The 27,572-nt window shown below is 38.9% G+C and overlaps 1 protein-coding gene across 3 annotated transcripts in view; it reads right to left on the bottom strand.

Annotated features, from left to right (window-relative positions):
* The window catches only part of KCNMA1 (potassium calcium-activated channel subfamily M alpha 1), a 638,320-nt gene that overhangs the window by 122,537 nt on the left and 488,211 nt on the right, over window positions 1-27,572 (bottom strand). The gene's annotated exons all lie outside the window — the stretch shown is intronic.

Here is a 27,572-nt window from a genome sequence, read left to right as displayed (position 1 = left end):
GTTCCACCTGAGACAGATCCCAAATACTCTTGAGGATGGAAAGTGAGGGCTAAGATCTGCTGTTTCTTTAAAATAATAATTAAAAAATATCTTTGCTTGACTGGAACAAGAAAATGTATCAATGTCATAGGTAAAAACAGCATCATGAGAGGGAGATAGTGTATGCCTGTAATTTTTTAAATTTTTTTATTTATTTATTTTCCCTTTTGTTCCCCTTGTAGCCTTTTATTGTTGTTGCAGTTATTATTGTTGTTGTTATTGATGTCATCATTGTTGGATAGGACAGAGAGAAATGGAGAGAGGAGGGGAAGACAGAGAGAGGGAGAGAAAAATAGACACCTGCAGACCTGCTTCATCACCTGTGAATCAATTACCCTGCAGGTGGGGAGCCAGAGGCTCAAACTGGGATCCTTCTGCTGGTCCTTGTGCTTTGAGCCACATACGCTTAACCTGCTGCACTACCGCCTACTCCCATGCTTGTAATTTTTTAAGAGGTGGAATTTGAAAAACATTTGGTAGTAGTCTGGATCTTTGAAAGTTTATTTTTGTTGTCATTCAATTTAAATTCTTAAATTCAAAGAGAATAGTGGATGGTTTGCATCTTGGAAAAGTCTATCTACAAACTCCCTAACTCAGCCTACTTTCTGACCACTTAAAAGTTATAAATCCAAGATAAGATACATACTTATAGGCCCATGAAACTAAAGCAAGAAAGGACTCCCTGGCAGTGGTCCTGATTTATTTAAGGTCTTCTTTTTATTCCAGAGAGTATATTTAATGAGAAAACAAAGGTACTTAAGTCCTTTAAAAGAAGTCATATGAAACTCTGAAGGCAGTGCCTCAGGTCCCTATGAAGTAAACCCACTTTACTCTGGGAGGCTGATTTCCTATCTTCAATTATTTTGGTTGATCCCAGTCCCTAAATGAGAACTGAACTCATCAGAGCTTAACTTTGTTTAACATGAAACCGTGTTGCAGTCTAATTTTTGAAAGGCATTTCCAACAAAGTCAAATGCTTTCAAGTGGGTTCACTGGAATTGTACCCTAATTTTTTATCATTTATTTTTATATTACAGAATTACAAGTCAAAGGGGTTTGAATTCCCACCATTCCTATAATCAGAGTTCTGAATCTTCACTCTCCCCACTGCAGTCCACCAGAGTTCCCTTCTAATCCGCAACTTCCTAGTTTCATTGAATCAGTAACAAATCCTGAATGTTCTCTGCCAACAGAATAAAAGTTGAGTGAAACACAAATGTACATAATGTGATGTGCAGACTTAATAAGTCCTCCTCAACCAGTGTGCCTAAAAGAAGTTTAAAAAAAAAATAAATAAGGGCCAGGAAAGTGGCTCAGCAGTACAGCACATGCCTTTCATGCTGGAGGTCCTGGTTTTGAGACCTAGCACTTCATAACAGCAAGGTTTCAAATTTTCAGTACAAAAAAAGAGGGGGAAATATTCTGTGAAGTTCTCCATAGCCTAGTAGGTAGCATTTAACAATGGAGAAAGTCAGCAAGTAAGTGTGTCATGGGAGGGATATAATTCTCACATATTCTGTGTAGAATGAATATCATGGGTTAAAAAAAAATGTAGCTGGCCCAGCAAAATAGCTTACTTGGATAATGTACTGCATTGACAAGTACATAACCCATGTTCAGGTCTGGCTCCCACCACAGGGAAGGAAATTTTACTGTTGTCTTTCTTTCTTTCTTTCTTTCTTTCTTTCTTTCTTTCTTTCTTTCTTTCTTTCTTTCTTCCTTTCTTTCACCAGAGCAATGATCAGCTCTGGTTTATGGTGGTGTGGGCGATTAAACCTGGACTTTGGAGCCTCAGGCACGATAGTCTCTTTGCATAACCATTATACTATCTCATTATACTGTCTACTCCTGCCTCTGTTGTGATCTTTCTCTCTCTCTAAAGAAAGAGAGAGAGACAGACAGACAGACAGACAGAGAGAGAGAGAGAGACGATGTAGCTATATGTGTGCCTTTGGGAAGAAAGGTAAAGATAGTTATGCAGATAGAAGAAGAACCAGTTTCTTTTTCTTTTTTTAATTTTTTTAATTATCTTTATTTATTGGACAGAGACGGCCAGAAATCAAGAGGGAAGGGGGTGATAGAGACAGAGAGACACCTGCAGCCCTGCTTCACACTCACAAAGCAGAGGACCAGAGGCTCAAACCCGGTCCTTGCGCATTGTAATATGTGTGCTCAACCAGGTGTGCCACAACCCGGCCCCCAGTTTCTTTTCTACTGTTACATTAGGGACTATTATTATTCTTGCAGAAGATGTGATCATCTTCTGTGAGGACAACCTTATTTTAAAAATAAAACACGACTGAGCAGAGGTATTTCCAGTAGAGCACACACATTACTATGAGCTAAGACCAGGGTTCGAGTCCCAGGTCCCTACATGCAAGAAGGAAGTTTCATGAGCAGTGAAGCAGTACTGCAGTTCTTCTGTCTCTCTCTTTCTCTCTCAACTTCTCCTTCCTTCTTAATTTCTTTTTCTCTCTATATAAAAAAAAAGAGCAAAAGAAAAGAGGAGACAAGAACAAAAAGAAAGAGGTAAAAGAAATAACTGTCAGAAGTAGTAGATGGGCCATTTAAGCACTGAATCCCATCTGTTAACCTTTGTGGCAATAAAAAATATAATAAAGATAAATAAATAGATAAGTCATAAATGTCAGTTCTTGCTTGTCAGAAATTTCATTCTCACCAAGTAAGGAAAGCATCATTCTTTCATTACCTCAACTCCTAATATAATTCTTTTTAAAGATTTATTGATCTATGTATGAGATTGATAACCAAATAGTCATCACTTTGGTAGATGCAATGCCAGGGATCAAACCTGGGGTCTCATGCCTACAAGTCTAGCACTTTTCCAGTGTCACCTCCAAGGCTGCTCTAATATAATTCTGAGTGAAAGAACACCATGTCAGAAATTAATTTTATGTAGCATATGAATCTAGAAACATAGTCACCTTTATTAAAATATGCCTCTTTACTCTGTTGTGTAATGAAGCCTAGAAAATCAATTTTATAAATAAATATTAGATTAAAATAGGTCTTACTACATAATAATAATCAGATGAAGAAAGTAATCCTTTTTTAGGGGTGTGAAGTGGTGTAGAGGACTAAAGACAGTAAGCACACTGTCTCTTGGACTTTCTTAGGACTGGGGGTGGGGTGGGGACGATTACTACTTGGTGGAGAGAGTGGTGTCTTAAACTCTGTGTGTGTGTGTGTGTGTGTGTGTGTGTGTGTGTGTGTGTGTGTTGAAAATATATCTCTGAAATCTTATGGACTTGTAAAACACTTAAATCACTATTTTAAAAAAAAAGGGAGGGGGGAGAAGATACAAGCATTTATTTAACTAGATGTTTCAAATGACCATTACAGAACACAAGTCCAATCTAAATAAATATTAGTAATTGAAAGGTGTTGTCATAGTAAAAGTAAATCTCCTCAACAAACAATTGAATGCTAGAGAAAAAAAGAAGAAAGATGATACACAAAGAAAGAAAGAAAAAAGGAAGGAAGGAAGGAAGAAAGGAAGAAAGAAAAAGAAAGAAAGAAATTAAAAAGGAAGAAAGAAAGAAAGAAATTAAAAATGAAGAAAGAAAGAAAGAAAGAAAGAAAGAAAGAAAGAAAGAAAGAAAGAAAGAAAGAAAGAAAGAAAGAAAGAAAGAAAAAAGGAAGAAGGGGGATGGATGGTGGCTGCAAAATCAAGATTCCAGGGTGGCCAGGATTTCATTTATAGGAAATCAGCGCCACCTGCTGGTAGACCTGCATCTCAAGGCGCTCTGTGGTATGCTTCTACCATCATAACACTGGCTGAAGTTTAAAATTATCTATTAGCTGAATTATGGTTGCATTAAAATATACAATGTTGATTGATGACAAACAAAGTCTAATCTGTAAGCCACCAGTAAATATTTAAATAAATCTAAAGGAGAGCCCTTTTACCCACTAACAATGAGCTATTAAATACCACAACATGATAATATACATACAAATAATGCCCATACACTTTGAAGTCCTAAGACAACAGGAAAAAAATGCTTCTATATATTACTAACAGAGATATTTTCTTCCTTCCCAATTTAAAGGAAAGTATATTTTTGCAGAGTACTTTCCCCTTCTTAAAAAAAAAAATGTAAACCAAGGTGTCATTTAGGTGATGCTTACATAACAAACCGGAGAAATAAACATCATAAGCTAAGATCTATAAAATGTTCTATATTTTAAATGCCTCTAGAGAAGACATGGAGAATATCATCACTGATACAGTGAGCAGAGAAACACGACCTGTCACTTTTCAGAAAAAGATCACAGAAATGCGATAGCAAAAGAACACAATAAAAAGAAGAAACAGGAATGTAATAGGTGACTCTGATTATATCTACAAAGGAAACTGTGAAATAAATTAACACCCAAGTGCCCACGAAAGACATAATGTAGTTACCCTGCAAGTGATCATTATACAAAAGAGAAGAACGGAAATAAAGGTGAGGCTGTGAAAACTGGTCATGATAACTAATGACCATGCCGCTTACAATTCTGATTTGATCTCTAACAGAAAAAAACAAAATAAAGTGCTCTACAGAACAGATGTATGCAATAGGGTTAATATTTTATTTGAAACAAATAAACCTCAAATGGGATCAAAGGACCCCGCCGTATGAAAAATGATGGTTCATGTGTTGCCATGATTTGATCTGAAGCAAAACTACCATGCTGATAGTATTCTAGAGCTTAGGAGGAAGGCAGGATTGTTCTGGGATTAAGACCAAAAAAAGTGAATGTCACTGCTTATTCTACAGATAGGAAGGATGTTCTAGTTTCTTTTGAATGAAACAAAGAGACAACCAAAGATTGTTCACATAGCTAAAGACACCCTTTAAAACACACACACACACACAGGCACACACACACATACACAAACACATACACACACACACACACACATACATACACAAAGGCACACACAGGCACACGCACACACAGGCACACTTCCCATGGAAACTATGAAATCCCTGTACATCTATGCTTTCCAAATTCACTAAGGTATATATGTAAAGTAAATCAAATGTTGGAATACTTCCATTCAGTCCAATATGTCTCCAGTTATCTACTACAAGGAATTTGCCTAAGAAGGGCTCAACCATAAATAAAAAAGCATCTCATCTTCTACCTTAACTACTTACCACTAGCTGTGGAGACAGTTGCCAAGAAGAATTTTAATAAATGTGGAGGGTTGGGGGGATTATAGTAAAACCTGGAGCTGTTAAAATTTGAACTGTGGGTGTGCACACCTCATCTTACTCCCAGCCATATTGCCATTCATTAGCACTGTAAGAGAAGGTCCCTGCTGCGGGCCATTGTCTGCGTGATTAAAGATATAAACCCTGCCTTCAGAACAGGTAGGATGAATTCAAATTATCTAGGTAGATGAAAGAGGTTTGGGGGCTAGAAACACACTGTGGGGCTGAAGGACATTGTGAAGTTACTCAGTGATTACAGTAGTGAAACAACGGGTCTGCCAGGTCTTGACAATTGAGTCTCTACCCACCTGGACATAAATATCCAACACAGTATGGAAAGAAACTACATCAGAATCCTCATACCTACTAGAGTCCAGGTGTTGTGGCTGTCAGCAGAAGCAGTGCTAAGAAATGTGTTGTTTTCAAAAGAAGCAGTGATCAATTCTAGATTAAGTTATTCAAGAGCACTCTAGCAGTCAAAATAAACAGTTGTTGAGAAACAAATGTTTTGTTCAAGATGGTACAGACAAGATCTAGCCTCAAGATCCTCTTTTCCCCTGAGGATATCAAATGCCTAATAAACTATGGAAACATATTCTCAACACTGTTTCTACGTTAGTTGGCAATATTTGTTGAATTCTTACCATGTGCTTTGGCTGCTGTGGATAATATGCTAAGGATTCAGAGATCACAATGACTTATTATTTCTTGTCATTTGATTTTTGAAAAGCTCAACTTATGATTAGTCAACTATTTGTTCTGTCATATATCTTTTAACTCTTTTTTCAGCCACCAGGTTCCAGATGCTATCCTGATGCCAACCTGACTTCCCTGGGCAGGCAACCCCATTAATGTGTCCTGGAGCCCTCCCTCCCCAGATCCCTAACCCACTAGGGAAAGAGAAAGACAAGCTGGTAAACCTATCAAAGTAAGACTGCACCAAGACTATTATCTAAAATCCCTAGAAAATACATAAATTCCATCTCTTCTTTACCTTCCCTTATTTAAGAGGTTTCCTATAATTTCATGCCTTAATTGCCAAAATCATTTTAATCACTGGACAGTGAGGAGAATGGTCTGGGAATCCCTAATATACAATAAAAAAAGACAGTAAATGTTTAGCTAATATGACCAGTTTTGGTTTCAAAGAAGAACTCTATGGAGGAGCGGTCCTTCCAGCAACTAAGCTCTTAGACATTTTACACCCTAGACCCAAGACTTCCAGGTCAAGACAAGTAAGCAAAGTCCCTTGCTCCTTCTCATCTACATTCCTAGCAAGTTTCATCCTGTCATTCCCACTCCAACCCCTGCTCTCTGCAGGTCATTGTACTTCCTTTACCAGTAACACCTGTTTAAGGCTTTGATTTTTAAACATTCCTACTGGACTTGCCCTCTCAGATATGTTATAGGCCATATGTGGAAATTAACCCATCTACACTGAAGAAATAGTCAGATCAACCTTGTCAAAATGCAGAGAGCAACTCAACGCCACTCAATTGTACAAAAAATGGTTGGTATAGCTTGAGACAGCTCTGAGGACTACTGAGAAATGACCCTGCCCCCTCACCTCCTCAAGCAGAATAAAGAGAATAATGACATTTAACAGAAAAGAAAAGAAAGGAAAAAAGAATAAGCCATGAAACAACAAGTCTTCGAGCACCTCAAAGCAGAAAATAATGTCACTTGGGTACTATTCAATGCAATCTTCCTACCTCAAATCAGAAATAATATTCTTAGGGGGGGCTGGGTGGTAGAGCAGAGGGTTAAGCACACATGGTGCGAAGTGCAAGGATGGGTGTAAGAATCTCGGCTTGAGCCTCTAGTTCGCCACCTACAAAGGGGTCGCTTCATAAGCAGTGAAGCAGGTCTGCAGGTGTCAATTTTTCTCTTCCTCTCTCTGCCTTCCCCTCCTCTCTCGATTTCTCTCTGCCCTATCCAACAACAATGATAAACAACAAGGGCAATAAAGGGAAAAAATAGCCTCCAGGAGCAATGGATTTATAGTGCAGGCACTGAGCCCCAGCAATCATGCTGGAGGCAGAAAAATAAAAAAGACCAGAAATAATATTGTTTTATTTCTTTTAAAATTTTATTAATGATTTAATATTTATTTACAAAATTATAAGATAACAGGGGTATATTCCACACCCTTCCTACCACCATAGTTCTGTGTATCCATTTCCTCCATTGGAAAACAGTGTTAGTTCCCCCAAGATCACAGATATAGGCTGACTACTACTAGTTCTATAATTTTCTAACTGTATTTATATATGTTTGCCCATTTTTTCTACACTCCAGCCTTCTTTTCCTTTCTAAGCCATAGCTATTACTTTTGAGTGTCATTATTTATTTATTTATTTATTTATTTATTTATTTATTTTTTCTTTCTCCTCTTCTCTCTCTGGGTCCTGATGGAATTGGAGTTCAGAGCCCTTTGGTCATCATCCTCTAACATTTACCCCTCTGGGAGTATGGACCAAAATTCTTTATGGGGTGCAGAAGGTGGAAGTTATGAACAGTCTTAAATGTTTCTCCAGATTTGGGCATGACCATCTGCAAATGGTTATAGCTCTCACAAATGAGCCCCTTTCCCCATATTGGCCCTACCCAATGCATCACTATTTCTGTGCCACTCTGACTCCTACAGGAAAATCATCAGGTTCATTGAAACTGGAATACTGAATGCAAATGTCACAATTCCTTAATTTCCTATAACAATTGTCCCATATATACATGTCATCTTCAAATGGCCATGCCCCTATCTCTTCTTATTTGAGACTTCGGTGGATTTTTGCCCACTGTGATTTAATTATGTCTTTGTTCCCAGATCTTCTTTCCTTATAACTCTCACAAAGAATGTGGATCATACTGACTAGTTTATAATTTCCAAGATTGTTCACGTATGTTCTTGTTTTTCTTGCTATTGATATTACCCTCTTACTCTTATTTCCCAGTTCTTATATAAATTAACTCATATAATACACACATTATTAAAATACATTAAGTCTAGTTATATAACATTATACCATAACCTTCTTAGACAACCTTAGGAAGTTTCACAGAACTGGGGCCATCTTGCTTCTGGAATACCACCTGTTTACTAATTTAACTAAGCATTGAGAATATTTCCATTGCATCATTGTTTTACTCATCAAATATTTACTTAGTCGGGATGCTTCATGACAATTCCTACTTATGTAGTCTTGCCATAATATGAAACCCTGCTAGGGAAGCTGTAATGCTATATTTCTAAACTAGAGAGAAAAGAAGGCAGCCCATGGATTTTTTTTCTTAACTTGATACAACCCAACAGGATCCAAAGTAGGAAACCAGTACTGGTCAACTTCAAGATCACTTTAATGCAAGCAGTCATTTACACTCCCAGAAGACAATCCATGCTATGTGGTATTTACATGCACTTCTATGCACTCTCAGCATATCTTCCACAGCTCCAAGTTTAAGAAGCAGTCTCTCAGTGAAATTGAGTTGTTCTATTTATATCTCTAGAAATATCTGGTGATAATCACAATTGCTGTATTGAAAGGGACAGAATGTGAGCTTTCAGATTTACTAAAAGAAGCTAAGGGAATTTTTGTCTTGCTGTTACTTTTAGCTGTGAGATAACAGTTCCTTACAAGGATGGAAAGAAAGGCAAGAATCCCAGGAGACTGTGAAGATGTAGAGGCCCAGGCTTGCATGAATAAGATTCTCTATCTGATTAATTAATAAATAATTAATAAATATTAAAAAGAAGAAAAAGGTCACTTTGAAATCTCCAGATACCCTGTTCTTAGATGTGAGGGGGCTTGCTATCTTTCTGAGGATGATGGGAGGAGAAAACTCTCATTGCTGTACATGGGGACTTAAGCAAACAATTCCCATGAACTCTGACACTACCACATGCAACTGGAGGCAAGACCCTCAAGTCTGGCTGTTATGTCCCAGTAGGTGACCCTCATTTTCTTGCTCTAGGAGTCCAGTTTGTGCTTAATTCATTCATGGCAGCAACTGCCTGCCTCTGTTATCATCAATACATTCAAGATGTGGCACTAGCCTAGAGAAAGATGGGGAGGGAGAAAGAAAAAATACTGGATAGAAAAGGGAAAGTGTGCTGTAGCTCCCCATGGAGTAGCTCTCCAGAAGAAAGAGGATTCAATTGGCTAGGACCCTAGTTCTAGCCAAGACTTCAGTAAGCCTGTTCCAATGAAAAAGAAAACTCTACTCAAGAAATTTCACAAATGGAATTTAATTGTTTCAGGACCACAAATTAAGACTGCACTTAAAAAAAAAAAATCTTACTGCTTGGATTGCATTTGAATAATGTGTTTTTGTGGTGGAGTATGGAGACTAAAGATCAAGTTTCCCTTCCTGAGGCTCAGAGCCTCCTCCTACCTCAGTTCCCCTTTGCTGGGCTTCATCCTCCTAAAGTCCCCAACTGCATCCTTTGCTCCAGCTTCGTTTTCCACAGGTGCCCTTGAGGTCTTCCTCAACAGAACCCTCTGTGATTGCTTCTGATCAAATATCTAAGATGCTTTCTATCTATGAACAAAACTCTCATGTTCTGCCCCTCTACCCTCATGATTAGGTCCTGTTTATCCTTCCGTACTATTCTCCTGAATTCTCTTGACTAGGTCATAGGGTCAAGCCAAAAAGGTGACTAGATGTCCAGCAGGACACTCCTTTCCTTGCATTTGCTAAGTCACCCCTGAGAAGTCATATCTTATGGAACCTTCCCTGGTTGGCCAGTAGGAGGTTTTTCCAGTGGGCCTTTACATGGTCAAGCATTTCCCATCTCCTCTTATGCTCTCCACACTGTCTAACATTTTAAACACAGGAATCCTTATATCATTATCCTTCTTGGAGATGTACTATCTTCAATTATATAGCTAGTAACCCAGTAATTCAACAGTCAGTTGAGTTACCAAGCTTGTTTGCAAAGCCCAGTCCACCATGGAATCTCTGTGTGGCTCTTGTCAAATCTTTAACTTTTTTACTTTTTATTTTTATGGTCTTCATTTATTGAATAGAGACAGCCAGAAATTGAGAGGGAAGGGGGGTTGGTAGAGAAGGAGAGAGACAGACACCTGCAGCACTGCTGAACTACTTGTGAAGCTTTTCCCCCTGCAGGTGGGGGCTAGGGGCTCGAACCTGGGTCCTTGTACATTGTTACATATGCACTCAACCAGGTGCACCACCACCCAGCCCCCAAATCTTTAACTTCTTTGTACCTTAGTTACTTCATCTACAGTTACTTCACCTTACCTGAGTATAGTTTACGCATGCCTCAGCTTATAATTGCCTCAACTGCTGATAACAGCACCTCATGTTAAGGATTAAGTGAATATCTATAAAGAATCTAAAGCAGTGTCTGCAGTGCTGCAAATTCTATAAGTGTTGACAAAAATAACCACAAATACCCATGTACATATGTATACACACACTCTCTCTTGTTATATTGGCAAACAGATCCACTTGGGCAGTTGGTCGGTATTCAGATAAGACGAAAATCTCAACCTAGTCTCAAAAGGGGGAAGTTATTTTTCAGCAAATCCTGTAGGTCTCAATATTCTCTTCTCACCAGTGGGCACAATCTGTTTATAATCTCCACATCCACTCCATTCTGGAACAGGTCCCCATTAGAAAATGCTGTGCTCATTGCTTTTGGCATTAAATGTGTGTCAAAGATCCTAAAAGCCAAGATGATTCTTATGAGCATTTGGCAGGCATTCAGAATTAGCTGGGCCACGTGACAAATGTCCATCTCAGATGAAGAAAGTATCCAACTGAAATGATGGTGATCGTATGAGAAAGGGGAACCCCCCACAACGGGGCTGAAGCCAGAGGTGTAGAGATCAGCTCTCATTTCCTGCAGGAGGGGATTTGAAGGCAGGGAGGAGAATAACCTGTCTCAAAGCCCCACAAACCTCTGCAGTGTTTTTACATCATTATCGGTCTGGTGCTAATTGGAGACAATGCCCAATCACATCACAACAAATTAGCCACAGACATTCTATGGCAATCAACTCACGGGGCGATACTGAGTGTGGGCTGGAGAATTCCCTTTCTCCATGAGCCACATACTCCCACAGATGTTTCTAAAAGCCTCTTCCCAGAGGCCCATTTAGAGAGAAATTAAATACAACTTTGACTTAATTAACGTTTAAAATGATAATGAATACAATGTAGATTCATAAAAGGCATTTACATTGTGTTGTAAAATTGATAAAAATTTAATAACTCTTTGTTAATAAGTTATGTCTCCCCAGACCCATAAAGCCTAAGGCACTGCAAACTCCGGACTGGGTCTAATCTGGGCTCCTGATGCAGGTGGAGGCAGGAGGCAGAGATGGACTTGACATTTGCTCCAAGCCTACTCTAATTCAAACCTCTGCTTGTTCATCAGTGTTTTATTTCATACAGTAAAGGTCAAGATTTGGGCTCAAGGCAGAGACTTGACAAGAAAGCTCAAGTGAAAGGCGGGCTGGCCCTGGCATCTGTCGTCTGAGATAGTGGAAGAGGGAGGGAGATGGAGAGCTAACTGGCCATATCTGTCCTCCACCATGGAGGTAAGAAGGCACATGCACTGCCCGATGGTAGGAGCTGTCAGAGTGAGTATGCTGACAACAGGCTACTGTCCTGAAATAAAAATGCAAACATAATTTCCATGTCACCTTGCATAAGGACCTCTGCTCAGCTTACTTGTGGCACGCCAACGTCTTTTCTAGTTTGTCCTTGAAGAGTCAAGTCACTTATCAAAGCATCCTATCGAAGGAAGGTGTTGAAGTAGGGCACACACAAAACATCCTCTCTGCTTTGTTCTTTTTTAAAAAAATTTTAAATCATTATTTTTTGGATAGAGACAGTCAGAAGTTGAGAGGGAAGGGGGTGATAGAGAAGGAGAGAGACAGAAAGACACCTGCAGCACTGCTTCACCACTTGTGAAACTTTGCCCCTGCAGGTGGGGACCAGGTGCTCAAACCTGGGTCCTGGCACACTGTGACATGTGCGCTCAACCACGTGCACCACCACCTGGCCCCTCTGCTTTGTTCTTTCTGATCTTTCTGCTTCTTGTCCTCAAAACGTTTTTTTTTTTTAAATTTCTTAGAAAAGTTGATTATTTTTGCCTACTGTCTTCTTTTTCATATAGAGATACAGATATCTTTCTTTTTCATATATATATATATATATAGTATATATATATATCCTACTAATAGCATGTTTGTTTTAAAATTCAGTGATGTTTTAGTGACTGATGAGGTACAATAGTATAGTATATGGGGATAGCACAATGAGAACTCAACACTCAAGACAACTATTTCTATTTCAACTGACACTAAATGGGGGGGCAGTTATTTATTTTTATGAATGAAGACCTTGTTTATTTACAGTGATTTAGATATAGGCAGTTTAAAGAATTATGTTCAAAGGAAACTTTACTAAAGTATGATGTTTGACACAAAGCTGACTTGTTGAACTGAACACGACATAAACATATATAAAGGCATATTTCCAGGCAACATATTACAAATGTTGAGCTTTAATGAATGGGCTTAAAAATGCATAAAGAAACAGAGAAAGATAGTTCACTAGGTAAAGTGCATACCTTGACATGCATGTAGCCTAGGTTCAAGTCCTAACAACATATGTGAGGTAACATGGCACCAGGGGGGAATCCCAGTGCCACGGTGTCTCTCCCTCTCTTTCTCTGAATAAAAAAGCAGTCTGGAACTGGCGAAAGAGTACATATGTGAGGTTACAGAATTGCAAAAAAGAAGAGGAGGAGGAGAAGACATGGAAAACTGTGATTAAATTGATTTGGACTGATTCTTTCTTTCTAGTTTTATATCACTAAGGGAATTGGTTGAAAGAGGAAGTATTCGGTTTCTGGGCCCAAGGGAAAATAGAAAAAAGTTAGAGTTGGGGAGCTTAAGGCAGTCACCTAAAGCTAAACATAAAAGGGATGAGATATCTATAGACTGGTGATTTTTAAATGCAGCTTATTAAATTAGATGTCTCTTTAAGAGCTGTTGGAGACTGTCAGCACAGGGCGTGTCCTATTATAGACATTTTCCTAGAGCTATTTCCACCCCCTGCCTAGTATCTGATTTTATGTACTTCAAAATGCCATTAGTTCACTGGAGTGACTTTAGTTCTATTGACAATGTTAATTCTCTGCCTGTATAAACCAAAGGCTACTAGGGATAAGCTGATTTTTGTTTATTGCCTGACAGGACTCAAGATTACATTAAACTGATTTTGGTTTGTCTCCCTCCAGCTTAATAGTATTGGACTTCTCTCAACTTAACCATTAGAGGTGAATGCCACCTTGTATTATATTTATACCTAAAAAAGTCATGCACAATTTAAAACTAACCAAGAGTATCTGCAAAAAGGTGTGTGTGTGTGTGTGTGTGTGTGTGTGTGTGTGTGTGTGCGATTATGCAGGTTTTAACTATTAGCAAATTGAAAGGTTGGTGTGAATGATCATATACGTACTTTACCTAAATCTATTTTCTAAGTGCAGATCTAAAAATCTGTTTCTCTTCTACCACATGACTAATTGGCTTATGCTAGGATTACTGATGGTCTGTGGCCAGCACCATGTCAAGCTGACCTCAATAGGTTTGAATCAATAGGGTCCAATTTTGTAACTGCACCATAATTTTAATTGTCCTTTTCTATTGGATTTAGCAATCAGATATCATGTAAGATGAAAACAGTAAGAATAAATTACTAATAGAGAAAAAGGAACATTTTACAACATTCCCTTCAGGGGAAATGAAACATAGCAAAGTCTAAATATATATTAGCATGCATGTGATGTTTCTAAATTTATATTTTATATTTAATAATATGACAATAGGGTATGGACACTTGTGGAAAATTTGAGAGCCATACTATCTTAGTGTCTATCAGGAAAAAAAAAAGTACTTCCAGCCAGGAATATGTAAAGTAGAGATGACTGGAATGATCAAAACTGACTCTATGTCCACCCACTCTAGACTACAATATTGGACCATTCAGTATTATGAGAAATAGAATAATCCTGTGATGGGATTTTTCCAGTAACAGTAACTATTTGCCCCATTTTTGGACAATATTTTTTATAAGACAGAAATTGAGAGGGGAAGGAGAGAAAGAGAGATGTCTGCAGCACTGCTTCACCGCTCCTGAAGCTTCTCCTTATAGATGGGGGACAAGGGCTTGAGCCCATCCTTGAGCATGACAATGTATGTGCTCAACCAGGAGCACCACTGTCTGGCACCTACAACAACATATTTTTAAAGTCTTTTGTTAACGAGTTCTCTTTTGTAGATGTTTTTGTCAACACAGTCATGCCTGGCCTCTTGTGAATGATTTCAATAGAAGGAGATGATTTGTTCAATTAGTACATGACTTAAAAATGATGACACTCTGTAATGAGCTACACCTACCTCCAAGGAGGGGTGCACTAAGCAGCAGGCCTTGTTGTTAGAAGGCCAGTCTTTAAAACTGTGTGAGCACTTTTACTATATTACCACTCCTCTGGGAACTGGCTACTTCTTTTCCCACTTCAGAAAACACATAATGGGACTTGGTGTTTCAATTTAACGTCCCTAAGAAACGGAAATCTTTTCCCTTATAAGAAAAAAAAATAGTAAAGTAGGAGACGAAAGGCAAGAGAGAAACGAATTAGGCAGTCTCCAAAGCACACTGGCTCAACTGGGGAACTGTGACCAAAGCAAGCTCCATAATAATATAATGACCTTTAATGTGTGTCTTGGGAAACAATACAGCCCCAGCATAAAAGACAAAGGGCAAAACTCATCATGGCTCTGCTGACACTAATTCAAAATGATTTTCAGAACAACTAAAGAATGTAAGAGAAGTAATCTGATCCGCCCATCTGACCTCACTTTGATTCAAGAGCCATTCTCCTGCCATTTCTAATTGTCAGACCCTCTACATTTCACATCTGCTCATATTTAATGAAAGCCCACTCTCACCACTGCTCTTGGAGTTAACCAACTCTGTCAAATGGGCACCACCCAACCCCACCACGGGTAAGGGACGCCCAGAGATTGCTGTTGGAGCCCTGCCAGTAGAATTCTGTATGGAGAGAGACATTTTTTTAATTGGAGAGGAAAGGCTTATGTGGGTGCATGAGGGGCTCAAATTGGAATGGATTTTTCTAACACTATTATTATTGGTCAAAGGTGAGTGGTCTCACACAGGGATGGATGAAATCTGCCTTTGTTTGATGGAGTGACGACATTGGAGAGACTGATGAAACAGAGAAGGCAAACCACCCCTGAGCTGTCAGTACCAGTTAAGGATGCAACATACAGCCTAAAGCTCCATGTTTCGCATGGTGGTGATAGTTTTTGGAGGGAAAGGAAGGACAAGAACTTCCTACACAAGATCTTTCTGAGAGGACAGGATAGTACCACCACAAATCTTTCTTTTAGTAGTCTCTTTCAATGCTTGGATTAAATTGTAAAGCTGTGAAATCCCTCCAATTATGGTTTCTCCTGGGTAAAATGGAAAACACACACACACACACACACACACACACACACACACACACACACACACACACACACTGGATTCCATGGGCTGCAAAGGGGAAGCACAGATTTTGCTGTATGTTTACGAGTGGCCAATGACAAGACATGACCACAAGGCCTAACTCTGGACCCTGAGTGGCTCCTTCCTTTCCTTTGCTGAATGTCTGGCTAAGTTCTTAGAGTCAATTGGCCACCTGAAAACAGAAGCTACACCTCTGGCAAATTGGTAACCCAGGTGAATAGTAGTTATATTCCTTAGCATCCACCAAAGAATACAGCCAAATCATGACACCATAGCTTGCCATTTTGCTCTTTCTCTCTACACCTTGTATTTGAACCTACTATCTTGCCACACAGCATAGGCACATGCTTTCTGTGGTCATGACCTTGCCCCCCTCTATAGTGTTATATTAACTAAAAACAAAACAAAAACAAACAAATAAACACCTCTTGTAATGAGAATAAAGAGATAAGGGCCTGTAGCATACTGTGGCATCTGCAAGGAAGATAAGGAAGCTTCTCTTCTCAAACTTGAGGCCAATGTAGACTAGGCTATGTCAAATCAGCACAATATTCATCATGCATCACTTTTAAACATGAATCTTGTCCCTTGGAACTACTCTGGAGCTGTGGTGAAGTGTGAAGTAGAGAGAGTGATTCTCTGGTCTTAATTCTTCAAAGACCTCTAAGGAGTTACAGGGTCATGTCTCAGATCTGAACTGCAAGTACAAACATCAGCACGAGGTAGGGCATGACACCTCTCTGTACAGTGAAATTAGAGTTCCCTCAACCCTAGAAACACTCATGGGTCACTGTCCCAAACACACCATACTGGAATCACTTTCCAATGTGAGTAAAACAAGTAACAAGTCCATGAAGCTAAAGGGCTATGAGTGAGGCACCTTTGCCCTCTTTGTTGCCATTGTCAGTTAACTTTCACTGATAAAGGTATATATGGCCTCTTGGGTTATCGCTGGGCTCTATGCCTGCACTATAAATCCACTGCTCCTGGAGGCCATTTTTTTCATAGGATAGGACAGAGAAATTGAGAGAGGAAGGGAAGACAGAGAGGGCGAGAGAAAGATAGACACCCTAGAGGTGGGGAGCTGGGGGCTTGAATCTGAATCAGCATCCTTGCCAGGTTCTTGTGCTTCCTCTTTATGCTCTTAAACCAATGTGCTACTGCCTGTCCCCCAAAGGTTTATATTTTTAAGATGTATTTATTTATTTATTTATTTATTTATTTCTGATAGAGACAGAGGGAGAGAGATAGAGAGAGAGAGAGAGATACCTGTAGCACTGCCCCACTCTTTGGGAAACATTCCCCCCTGCAGATGAAGACTAGAGGCCTGAACCAAGGTCCTTGTGCATGGTGATGTACACTCTGCCTGGTGTGCCACTGCTCAGCCACACTGATGAAGGTTTAATTCAGGCAAGTCTGGATAGATGTGGAGGGAATGGATGGCAACACAGTCACCAGTAAAGGTTATGGGTAACTTCAAAGAAGGGTAACTTCAAAGGCCTCTGCAGTAAAGCAAGAAATCAGGAAGGTTCTCAACTTGAAATTTTTGTTGTTATTTCGAATCACAATTGCTACAACATACCTTAGTTAAACAGTGGTTTATTTGGAAAGATGGCTAGTCTAGTCATCCTTTCAAGGGAGAAACTCTAGAATTCATCAGTCTCTATAGTTTGGCTGATTTAAAGCACTACTTTCCAGAATATAGGATATAATCAGACACCGGAGAGATGACATACAGATTAAGGAGACATAATGGGGGGAAAAAACCCATGTGTACCCAAATCCTATTGTACTATGGAAATGAAGTTAACTCAAAACAATTAATACTAGATGTTTTCTCTGTAGATCCTCTTCCTTCCTCTCACCCAATCCCTTATATAGCTCTTCTTCAAATATTAAGATGCACATAACATTAAAAGTATTGGGTTGCCATCACTAATTTCCATTTTATCCTTAAATGAGGAAGAGGGAGAATCTCACCAGGCTGTTATATCATAATTACACAATTACAAGAAGCACAAAGAGTTTTGAAAGGCAAAGGAGGCCTTCCCCAGCACATATACAGGCAGCAAGGGCAACATATTACCACACATTGGCACATTACAAAGGAAATATCAGCCGAACTGACTCACAGAACCACAGGGCACAACACGAGACAAGGATGATACCACAGACAGCACAGACATGGAACTGAGTGTGTTGGGGTTAAACTTACAGGCACGGAAACTGGTGGAGCAATCATTAACAGAGACAGAAGAAAGTGGGAAGGCTCTCTCAAGGGTGTCCACGTTACCACGCACACGGCCTGACATGCACGAGCAGTCACGCTCAGAACGTCCGCAATCAAAACAACATGCCCGTCTCATTCTCTTGTAGATGGACATCTTGGCTATAAACCATGTGGTTGAATGGGAGGAGAGGAAGAGCGGTAGTTAATGGCAAGGTCACGCTCAGCAAGGCATCTGGAAGGGAGCTGAAGGGATTTAACACAGGTCTTAGTTCACATTAACAGTCTTGACCCAGAAAAAAATGCAGTGACTGTTGGTAACAATTCGTTTGTACATAAAAAAAAAAAGCAATGAAAATATAATTCGCCTTTATAGCACCCCAAGGCTGTTGCATATTATTTTCTCCCCTAGGTAAAGCAGGTGTTCGTCACAAAAGGGCATGGCTAATTACAGTCTGGTTCTTAAATGAGAAGAAGAGCACATAATAGACAGTAAAAATGTAACCAACATTTTTTTTGACACCTGCAGACCTGCTTCATCGCCTGCAGGTGGGGAGCCGGGGGCTCAAACCGGGATCCTTACGCCGGTCCTTGAGCTTTGTACCACGTGCGCTTAACCGCTGGGCTACCACCCTACTCCCCCAACATTTTTTCCCTTGACACAGTTAAATAGAGGAAGACAAATATACACACAGCCAATCAATTATTTGATAGAATAAATGGCTTTTGCAAGATGCATATATATATATATATATATATATATATATATATATATATATATATATATATAATATGTAGGCTTTCTAATTTCCATCCACTTCTGGGTATTAGAGCCTGGGACAAGTTTTCATCAAATTAGATGTGAAGTGATTACGTGTTAATATAGAATCTAAGGATGCCTCTGCTGAACTTCCCCAGAGTGAGTTTACATGATGCCTACAGGAATTTAAATTTACTCTTGACAGAACAAATATCCAAATCTGTCCATATAAGAAATGCAGCTACTCAAGGCTAATGCTGCGTATTTGACATTAAAGGCAGTTCACAAATAAGAAATCACCAAAAGCATATGAGATGTTGGTCTATTGGAATGCATTTAGTTACTCATGGGTGTATTTTCTGTTTAAAGCTGAGAGGATTTGAAAATGGCATCTGCTTTTCTCTCCCTACCCACCAAAAAATTCAGAAAGCAGTCAAGCTCACATTTTTCACATTACAGAAGATGCTGTCAAAAATGGACTAAAAATGATTAAACAAGAAATGACAGAATTTCTCCCATGTAAAATATCTTGTTGATGTTGGCATGCAGTGCTAATTTCAAAATTAATAATTTGCAAACCAGGATCATCAGTTCTATAGTGCCTGGAGTTCCAAGCCAAGTGCTGACCTAGAGAAGTTTCTAGACACCCTGTGATAATCGTCAAGGCTCTTCATCTTTGCCCTTCAAGTAAATTTATATATTATAAAATGAAAAGCTCTTTGTACCTCATTTTGATGCTACAACAGGCAAACATGTTTGCTTATCACTTAGCATGATCTGGCCTGCTTCTCTCCCAGGGTGGGCGAACAATTTATGTTTATTCCAAGCATAGCAGCCAAATAGTAAACCTGAACAAAAGAGGTGTTATTCCCTGAGCCCACAGCTTCCATTTTGAAATTCATTTCTCCCCTTCTTTCTTTTTCTTTGCAGAGAATGGTTGCACTCTTATTTTAAAATATGGCTTGTGGTTTTGGCCTCTTTGAATGTTACAGTCACCAGGAAGAGGGGTTTAAATCTCTCAAATGGGTCAAGTCCTGTTCTAAGACCTTTATGACTTGCCATACAGTATATTTGTCAAGCGAGGGTAACGTTATGATTGTGAAGAACAGGCACTGGGGGAGATGAATGAGAGATCTCTTCAGCAGCAACTCCATTCCTGTAAACTTGGTTCCCATTTTTAGTGATATGTTCTTTTAGCATTCTGGCTAGTCCCTTGGTCAGAGCATCACCATGCAGCCCCGGGCGTGTTCAGTGAGTGGTACATCATTTCTGAGCTTAGCTCTTATCCAGCTCCCAAAATAAAAATAGAATAGTAATTCCACTATAGCATAAGAATAAGATAAACTTAAGAGGTATGGTGTGAATGCCTACACATCCCAGATAGCAGTGGCTCAAGTCAAGAAAAAGGGGAAATGTCCTCAGTTGAAGACTTGAAATAAAAATATGTTAAATGACTCCAGATCTGGTATACAACTTGGAAAACATTCACTTACTTCTTTTATTTTTTTTCTGGAAATACTGATTTGTTATTTACACAGAGGAGGGAAATGAAGATGATTTTTTGTTTCACTGTAGATAAATAGTTTTGAAAAAAAAGTTTAATCAGATGCTGTAGCAGAAGAGAAGCCCATCAAACTCGGAAATGCTATGCTTCTCATTAGCAGCAGTCCCTGGTTTTCATTTCCATACTGCCATTTTGGGCTCTTATACAATAATGGAATCTGACACATTTAATAAGGAAAGAATATATACATATATACATATATGTGTATATATATGTATATACATATGTATATACATATGTATATATATGATCTTTGAGAACAAGAGGAGGGGGAGTGAGAGTAGAATAACTTTAGAAATGATTCTGTCAGAGGTAAACCCATCTTAATAGATGATTTAAGTCTCCCACTTGACAAGGGTTCAGGAGGAAACACAAATTCAAACTGGTGCCTCTCAGGTACTGTTATTGTTGGCTGTTCTGGAGACCATGCATTGTTCTAAAAATTTGTATTGTTAGCATGCAGGAACAGGCTGAAACTGGTAATCGAAGCAGCAAAAAACCATTTGCTATAAGGAGATTAAATGTTAATTATAAGCAGTCACATTCCAAAGCAGCATATGCATAAAAAAGAAAACATGCTATTACTCGTCATTCCTTTCCAGTCATCATTTTTACACTCATGCCAAACACAAAACAGAAATCTCAAAGGACAAACAAAGCACAGACACACACACACACACACACACACACGCACATGCACGCACACACACACACACACACACAGACACACACACACACACACACACCAGCAAGAATGATCAAATGAGAGGCTCAAAGACAAGACAGAAACGTTAAAAACAGCTGAGCCCCACACGTTAACAAACCTGACACCTGTGTGGGGTTACCAAGTCTAGACCACTGGGAGAGGTGGCTCTTTTGTTCTACTTCCTGTCAGGTCTCATCACCTATAAACTCCCAGGTTCTGCTTCTTAAAAGTTAAGGAGTATTCTGATTTCCCACTTGGTGGAATGATCCATCAGGCTTGAAGAATGTGTGTCCAAGCCAGGAAAAGCCTTCCTCTGGGCCTTTATACAAGCCCTGAACACACCCTTTAAGTAAAACAGGGTGAGGATTTGCTTCCCTGGCATTAAACTTTCCAGAACATGTGGCTTCTCTGTGTGGACTACTATACTCTTGGGTTGTAAAATAGTATTATATCAAAATGAAGTCATAAATGTTCTAATTTGAAAATTACCACCCTCCACTCTCAAACTTCCATGTCCTTCTAGTTTGGTTTAGTGAATCACAGATATCCAGAAGAACTTGTACATTATTTCCATTTCTATGATTGTTTCCTTGTCTGGAGTTGATGTAGGTGAGAAGAAGGTTAATTTCAGATATCGTGGTGCCACTTGCAATTCTCAAGGTTAGGTTTCAAACTAGCTTTCAACATTCTGGTATTTATTTAAAACAGAAATTATTTTTTTATTCACTCCCTGGTCACATAAACCTCCTCTCTCCTTTAGTGCTTACTAATTTTCTTTTTCACACAGTCACGCAAAGCTCTCTTTACAAATCCCAATCCTCAAGGAAAGTTTTCCTTAGGTCAATAGTTATACAAAATAGATTTCTGAGGACACCTAGTGGCTATGTGTAAACAGCAGCTCTCTAGCATACCTGCTAAAAGGAGCAGAAATAACCCTCCTTGCATCTAAGAAGTGAAACTGTGTACAATGTCATTGCTATTCAATGGTACCCTGCAATTTCCAGTGGAGTGAGAGAGTCTACGAGACAGTTATAAAATCAGCAAGAATGATATGATGTGCTAGTACATTGGCTCTGCAGTTATGGCCAGCTGAGTAAAATCATTTCAGTGGCAGCTAAATAGGTCTTCTTAAGCCAGGTCCCAGCTTTCTCAGACAGGGAACAGACAAGAGTTTCTCTGGCAGGGGTGGATTATCTAGGTACATGTCATACCACATTAGGGCTCTGGGAATTTTATGCTCAATTGATTAACCCCATAGGCCAGCTTAACTCTGGAAAAGAAGGAATAGAGGCCTCTAGGGGGCTCAGTTTTCTCTTTGAACCACATCACAATGTCCTTGGACTAATGCCAGATTCAAAGAGGTTAATGTGGTTGCCAAGACTAGAACCCCAAGACTCGCCTTCCCCGTAAGCACCCTGTCCTAGTAGTTTTATAATCTGTGAAGAGGCTTTTCTGTGCTTTCCTTCTCCACAGTGAGGTGGGTATCCATCCATCCTTTTATCAAAGCTATCTGCTTACTCTTTGGTGTTTAAAACTAGAAGATTTCCTAGTTGTGTTCTTGGATAACTTGTTCTTTCTTTTCAAAAGTTGCAGTTGTAAGAAAGGGAACCTGCAGAGAAGTGGCTGCTGCAGATACAGCTTAGTTACAGCTCCTTCCTTGTGTCAAACTGACAATCAGCTGTGAAACTCGGGTTCTCTGCTGGTTAGGCCTTGTGAGCCAAGCCTGGAATGGAAGAGAGAGCTGGACTCTATCCTGTTCTCAGCACCATCTGCCTCCTGCATCAACAACCAAATTGTCAGCCAACTTTCAATCACAGAATCTTAATTTCCAGGGCTGGGCAGGAAAAGCAGTGCTTGACTTAAAGGTGGAGTTTTCCAACTGTGGAGAGGGAAGTATTTGAGGATTCAAATGAGCAAATTCAATTGAAGATTAGTGTGTGTGTGTGTGTGTGTGTGTGTGTGTGTATGTGTGTGTGTGTGTGTGTGTGTGTGTGTTATGCCAGTCAAATAATAAACACTTTTCAGAACACAACCTGATATTTAAAGTTTGTCCAAGGAAGAAAGGATTAGTTCCCAGCCTGAATCCTAGAATTGCTCTTTATGTGCTTAGCAGTAACTAAAATTCCAAGTTAAAATACCAAAGGGGGGAAAAATCCACCAAGGTGTAAATTTGGGACATTTGTTTCATGTGACATTGAGAATTGGAGATCACTCTTTCAAATCCTGTAAATGAAAGCTGATATCATGTCTTTATTTAGCAAAATTCTTCCTATTAGCTTTTGGAGGAAGAACAGATCTTCCAGGTGGTTTTTCAAGAATGAAAAAACAGGGACAGTAAAAGCTAATTCATGTCAGAAACATGAAGCAAATCTCAGAATTAGGTGATGCTACACTTAACACCACAATGTGGGTGAGAAAAACTGAAGAATTTGGCACTAGAATTGTTTATTGATTGACATCACATTTTCCATCTAATTCTGTAGGATCCTTAGATAAAGTAGGCAACTCTCCAGGTAGGAAAGCGTCTAGACCCTCAATTTATCCTTGAGATAGCTTTACCTGTATATCAAAGGAACCTTTGGGAACTTTGCCCACAGTCTCCTGCTTCAGATTGAGGGACATTGTGTTGATATTTTTATACACTGAGTAAACTCAGATGACTGTTGAATATCAATGACCAACTCGCCCTCTACAAATGAATAGGGGAGGATCGAAAACTGAGATATTGTCTCCAAGTTCCAGAGCTGGTGGACAGAGCTGGTCTGCAGGATAAATATTATTTAAAAAAAAACAAACCCAGAGTTCATTGCTTGATGTACCACTGAAAGCAGCACTGCACTAAGTCATACGTAAAGCATGACCCTTACAACTGCCATATCTTGTTGGATGAGAAGGGTCTGAATAGGAAGTTAGGAGCTCAGAGACTAAACATTTACTTGTTCAGGCTTCTACATATCTCATTAATGAAACAACATTATTTATGACTATGTTTTCTGCCATAAGCAAGTAAACAGATCCAAGATGCCTGACACCTCATGTCCGAAGGCATTGCTTAACAGAGAAAATTCATTTTAAAGCCACAAAACTTCATAGACTACAGGGAATAATTACCACTGTGAAAATACTTGTCTCCAGTAAGGAAGTTTAGATACTTACAGTTCCAAAGTTGAACGATCAATTAATTCTTGAGCGAGCAATTTTCTCATATAGAGAGGCACACAGAGTGTAATGAATACATTGTTCTCTCTATAAAATCTCTATGTTTATATATAAAAATACATATTTTTACATATAAAGTACTGGAATGTATCATATATATCATAATAGAGGAATATATATACATATATATGGAGCAGTTGTGTTTCCTTCCAGGAAGGAACTCAAGCTCAGTAGTAGAGGAGACCAAGTATAATCTTTCCAAGGCAAGCGCAACAAAGACCCCGAATGACGAGGCATGTAGAGCTGTAGTGGTAATTACCTCTGCCTACTCAGTGTCCACTAGAGGTCCAGAGACAAGGCCTTCAAGAGAAACACTGTTGTAAAGGTCTTATTTTCAAACAGAAAAATAAGACAGAGCCAGAAGCTGGCAAGAGGTTGGGGAAGGGGTGGTGGTAGATGAATGGACCTCAGGGTTCTCTAGTCTCAGACTACTCTGCAAACCATTTCAGATGAGGGAGTTGGGGCATGATGTAACTGCTACATGCAACATAAATATCAAAAGAAAAGGAAACTGTACAAGAAATAAAAGAAGTATCTCTTCTAGAGAAAGACAAGGGGAACTGGACTCAGGGCTGCTGGGAAGCTGTTTTACTCACAATATATCACTACCAGTGTGCAGTTAAAATAGAGTAGGGGCCGTATTCCATGGCAGCAAAGAGAAAAAAATAAATCAAAAATATGTCAATGATTAGAAGTTAAAGAAAATTCCTTCAAACATATTAATTTAGACATGACTTGTCCCCTGGGACTCCACCCTTTTGGCAAACTTTTAAGAGACTGGAGAGAAAATGTAAATTATTAGAGTGGGTTTGTTATACAGAAAAAGAAAATGGGTAAATAGTAGATTTTGAGAACTTGTTCCTTGACCAGATGGCTGAATTTGACTCTCTTCCTTGATGGAGAGCTATGAAGAAATGGAAAGAAATGCAAAAGTTAAACTATACTACTACAGTTTCCATAAATGGAATGTCCACACTCAGTATTTTTTCAGATAGTAATGACATAAAACATTTAAGTTTACTGAATAAAAGGAGAAGGGAAAGTAGGAAAAATGTCAGACGGTAAGAACTAAGTTGGAATAGGAGGACTAGAAATTTTTAGATAAAGATCATTGACTATTAGCTATCATTGCCCTTATAGAGATGCAGCATCACAGAATGAATTATCAACACCTGGCCTAACGGATTGGACAAATAACTCTGTGGGACAGTGTCACACTGGCCTGGTGTTGGAGTGGTAGTCCTTTTGTAGTGTTTTGTGCCATGCATAATGAGGATTATTCTCTTCACTAGCTGAACCAACTTTAAGGGGAAGGAAGGAAATAACATTATTTCAAACAGGAAATGCCTCTCCCTCCAGGATAAAGTTAAAGCTGGTTTCTGTTTGCTTGCCTAAAAAAAAAAAAAAAAAAAAAAAGCCTTGAAACTAAATCTTCATTTCTAGTGACCTAAAAAGTTGTCTTCTGGATTCTACTCCAGTGCCCTCTAAGGGATAAGGGATATTCCAGAATCACCAAGAGTTATAAAGTCCCTCTACCCTTCCACTTCCATTCTTGCCTCCCTAGAGTCTTATTATCTGTCCACTCAACAGGGAGAGACTTTAAAATAAGAATGGATGATGCAATTTCCTTGCTTGAAAATTTCTAATGGCTCCCTATTAAGGGACTAAACTCAAGTGTCTTACTAAGACAACTGGCTTCTTTTCTGATATATTTTGGTATCACTCTGTTTCTAAGGCTTTGTGAGAACTATGGCGGTTATCTTTGGAGGGCGGGTACAGTGTGGAATTATATTCCTGCTATCTTATAATCTTGTAAATCACTATTAGGTCACAAACAATAAATTTTTAAAAATATTAGTTAAAAAAAGAAGTTAAGCTTCATAGTTGTGATATCTTTCTCTCATTCTACCTAAAAATGTCACTTTGGAGTAGAGCAACCTCAGCAATGGCAAGAAAAATGTTGGGAGCTGTTATTTTAAGGTATCAGTGTTGGCAAGAGGGTAGGCCTTAAAAGTCAATGCAGAAGGAGAGGGTAACATGGGAGACCCCGGCTGTTTAAAACTTGGGAACTAGTCTAAACATTTTTTAAAGAAATTGCTTTATATCAAGAGTGTTCCCCATGGATATTTGCCCTCCAGATGAAATATCATTTCTATGTTCCAACAGAGCAATATTTATATCTTATGGGTTTTTACTCCTATCCTTTTTAAGAGAGTACTGAAAGAAAAAAAGTCACCACACAGCCATCTTTACACTTAGTGGTTCTTCATCAGCTGGAAATTACAGAGTAAAATGTCTCCCATCTCCATGGTTCAGCTTCCCTCCTTTTCAATTTTCTTCTTCCAGCAATACTTTGCTTATGTCTGGTTTCTGCTTATGGAAAAGGTATCTTGTATCGAGTTTTTTTTTTCCTTACTCACCAAATTCAAGATTATCTATCTTCATCTTCACTCTTGCATAAAATAACAATCAGGGTACTGAGAGTGTAGCCTCCAGAAAGGTCTTAAATATGTCTTTGGGACTGTATGACTCTGAGAAAACTCATCCTCTCACTAAAATTGAAGCCTTATTTTTTTTTGTTTTTTATATATGGGATAAATACTACTCCTTGTCAAATACACAGGGTTATGTCAAAGATTTTTTTAAAAAAACATATGATCTTAAGGAGCTTTGAAAATACTAAATTGCCATGGGAATAAAAGCATCATCATTATTGTTTTCTCTAGGTTTTGAAAAATTTCTGTTAGACAATGAATGCACCATTGTTACTGCAAAAGGCATGGCATTCTCAAGTACTACTTGAAGTACTGTTTTCTTGGGGACTGAAGATCAAACATTCCTAATCTACCTTATTTTTCTGATAAAACTTACTACGTTTTCTGGCAAGCTGATTTTTTTTTTGGGGGGGAGGGGTTGAGTCAGAATTTTCCCAAAGCTACAACAGCCTAGTATAGCCTATTCCAAAGGACAATGGCATGTTAGAATGGTTACTTAAACAATGTGAAGTAAAGGCCATCAGTGATTGTCAAATTCTCTACTTTAATACTCTGGCCTTTGGTACCCAAACCTTTGGTACCGTGATTGACAAGATAGTCAATTCCCATTTGAGAAATGGTTCCGTGATGCAGTTGCTTTCTCACTCTTAGCACAGTCATCAGTCATTGTTACATCTGGTGGTACCATAATTACTAGAAATCAGTATGCAAAAACACCCCCATTGCATGGACTTAATTTTCCTTTTTTTCATACATTGTACTTAC

Source organism: Erinaceus europaeus, chromosome 1 (assembly GCF_950295315.1).
Source record: "Erinaceus europaeus chromosome 1, mEriEur2.1, whole genome shotgun sequence".
In the NCBI taxonomy this organism is placed as follows: Eukaryota; Metazoa; Chordata; class Mammalia; order Eulipotyphla; family Erinaceidae; genus Erinaceus; species Erinaceus europaeus.
Note: the sequence above shows the minus strand (reverse complement) of the source record. Positions and strands in the feature narration are given on the sequence as shown.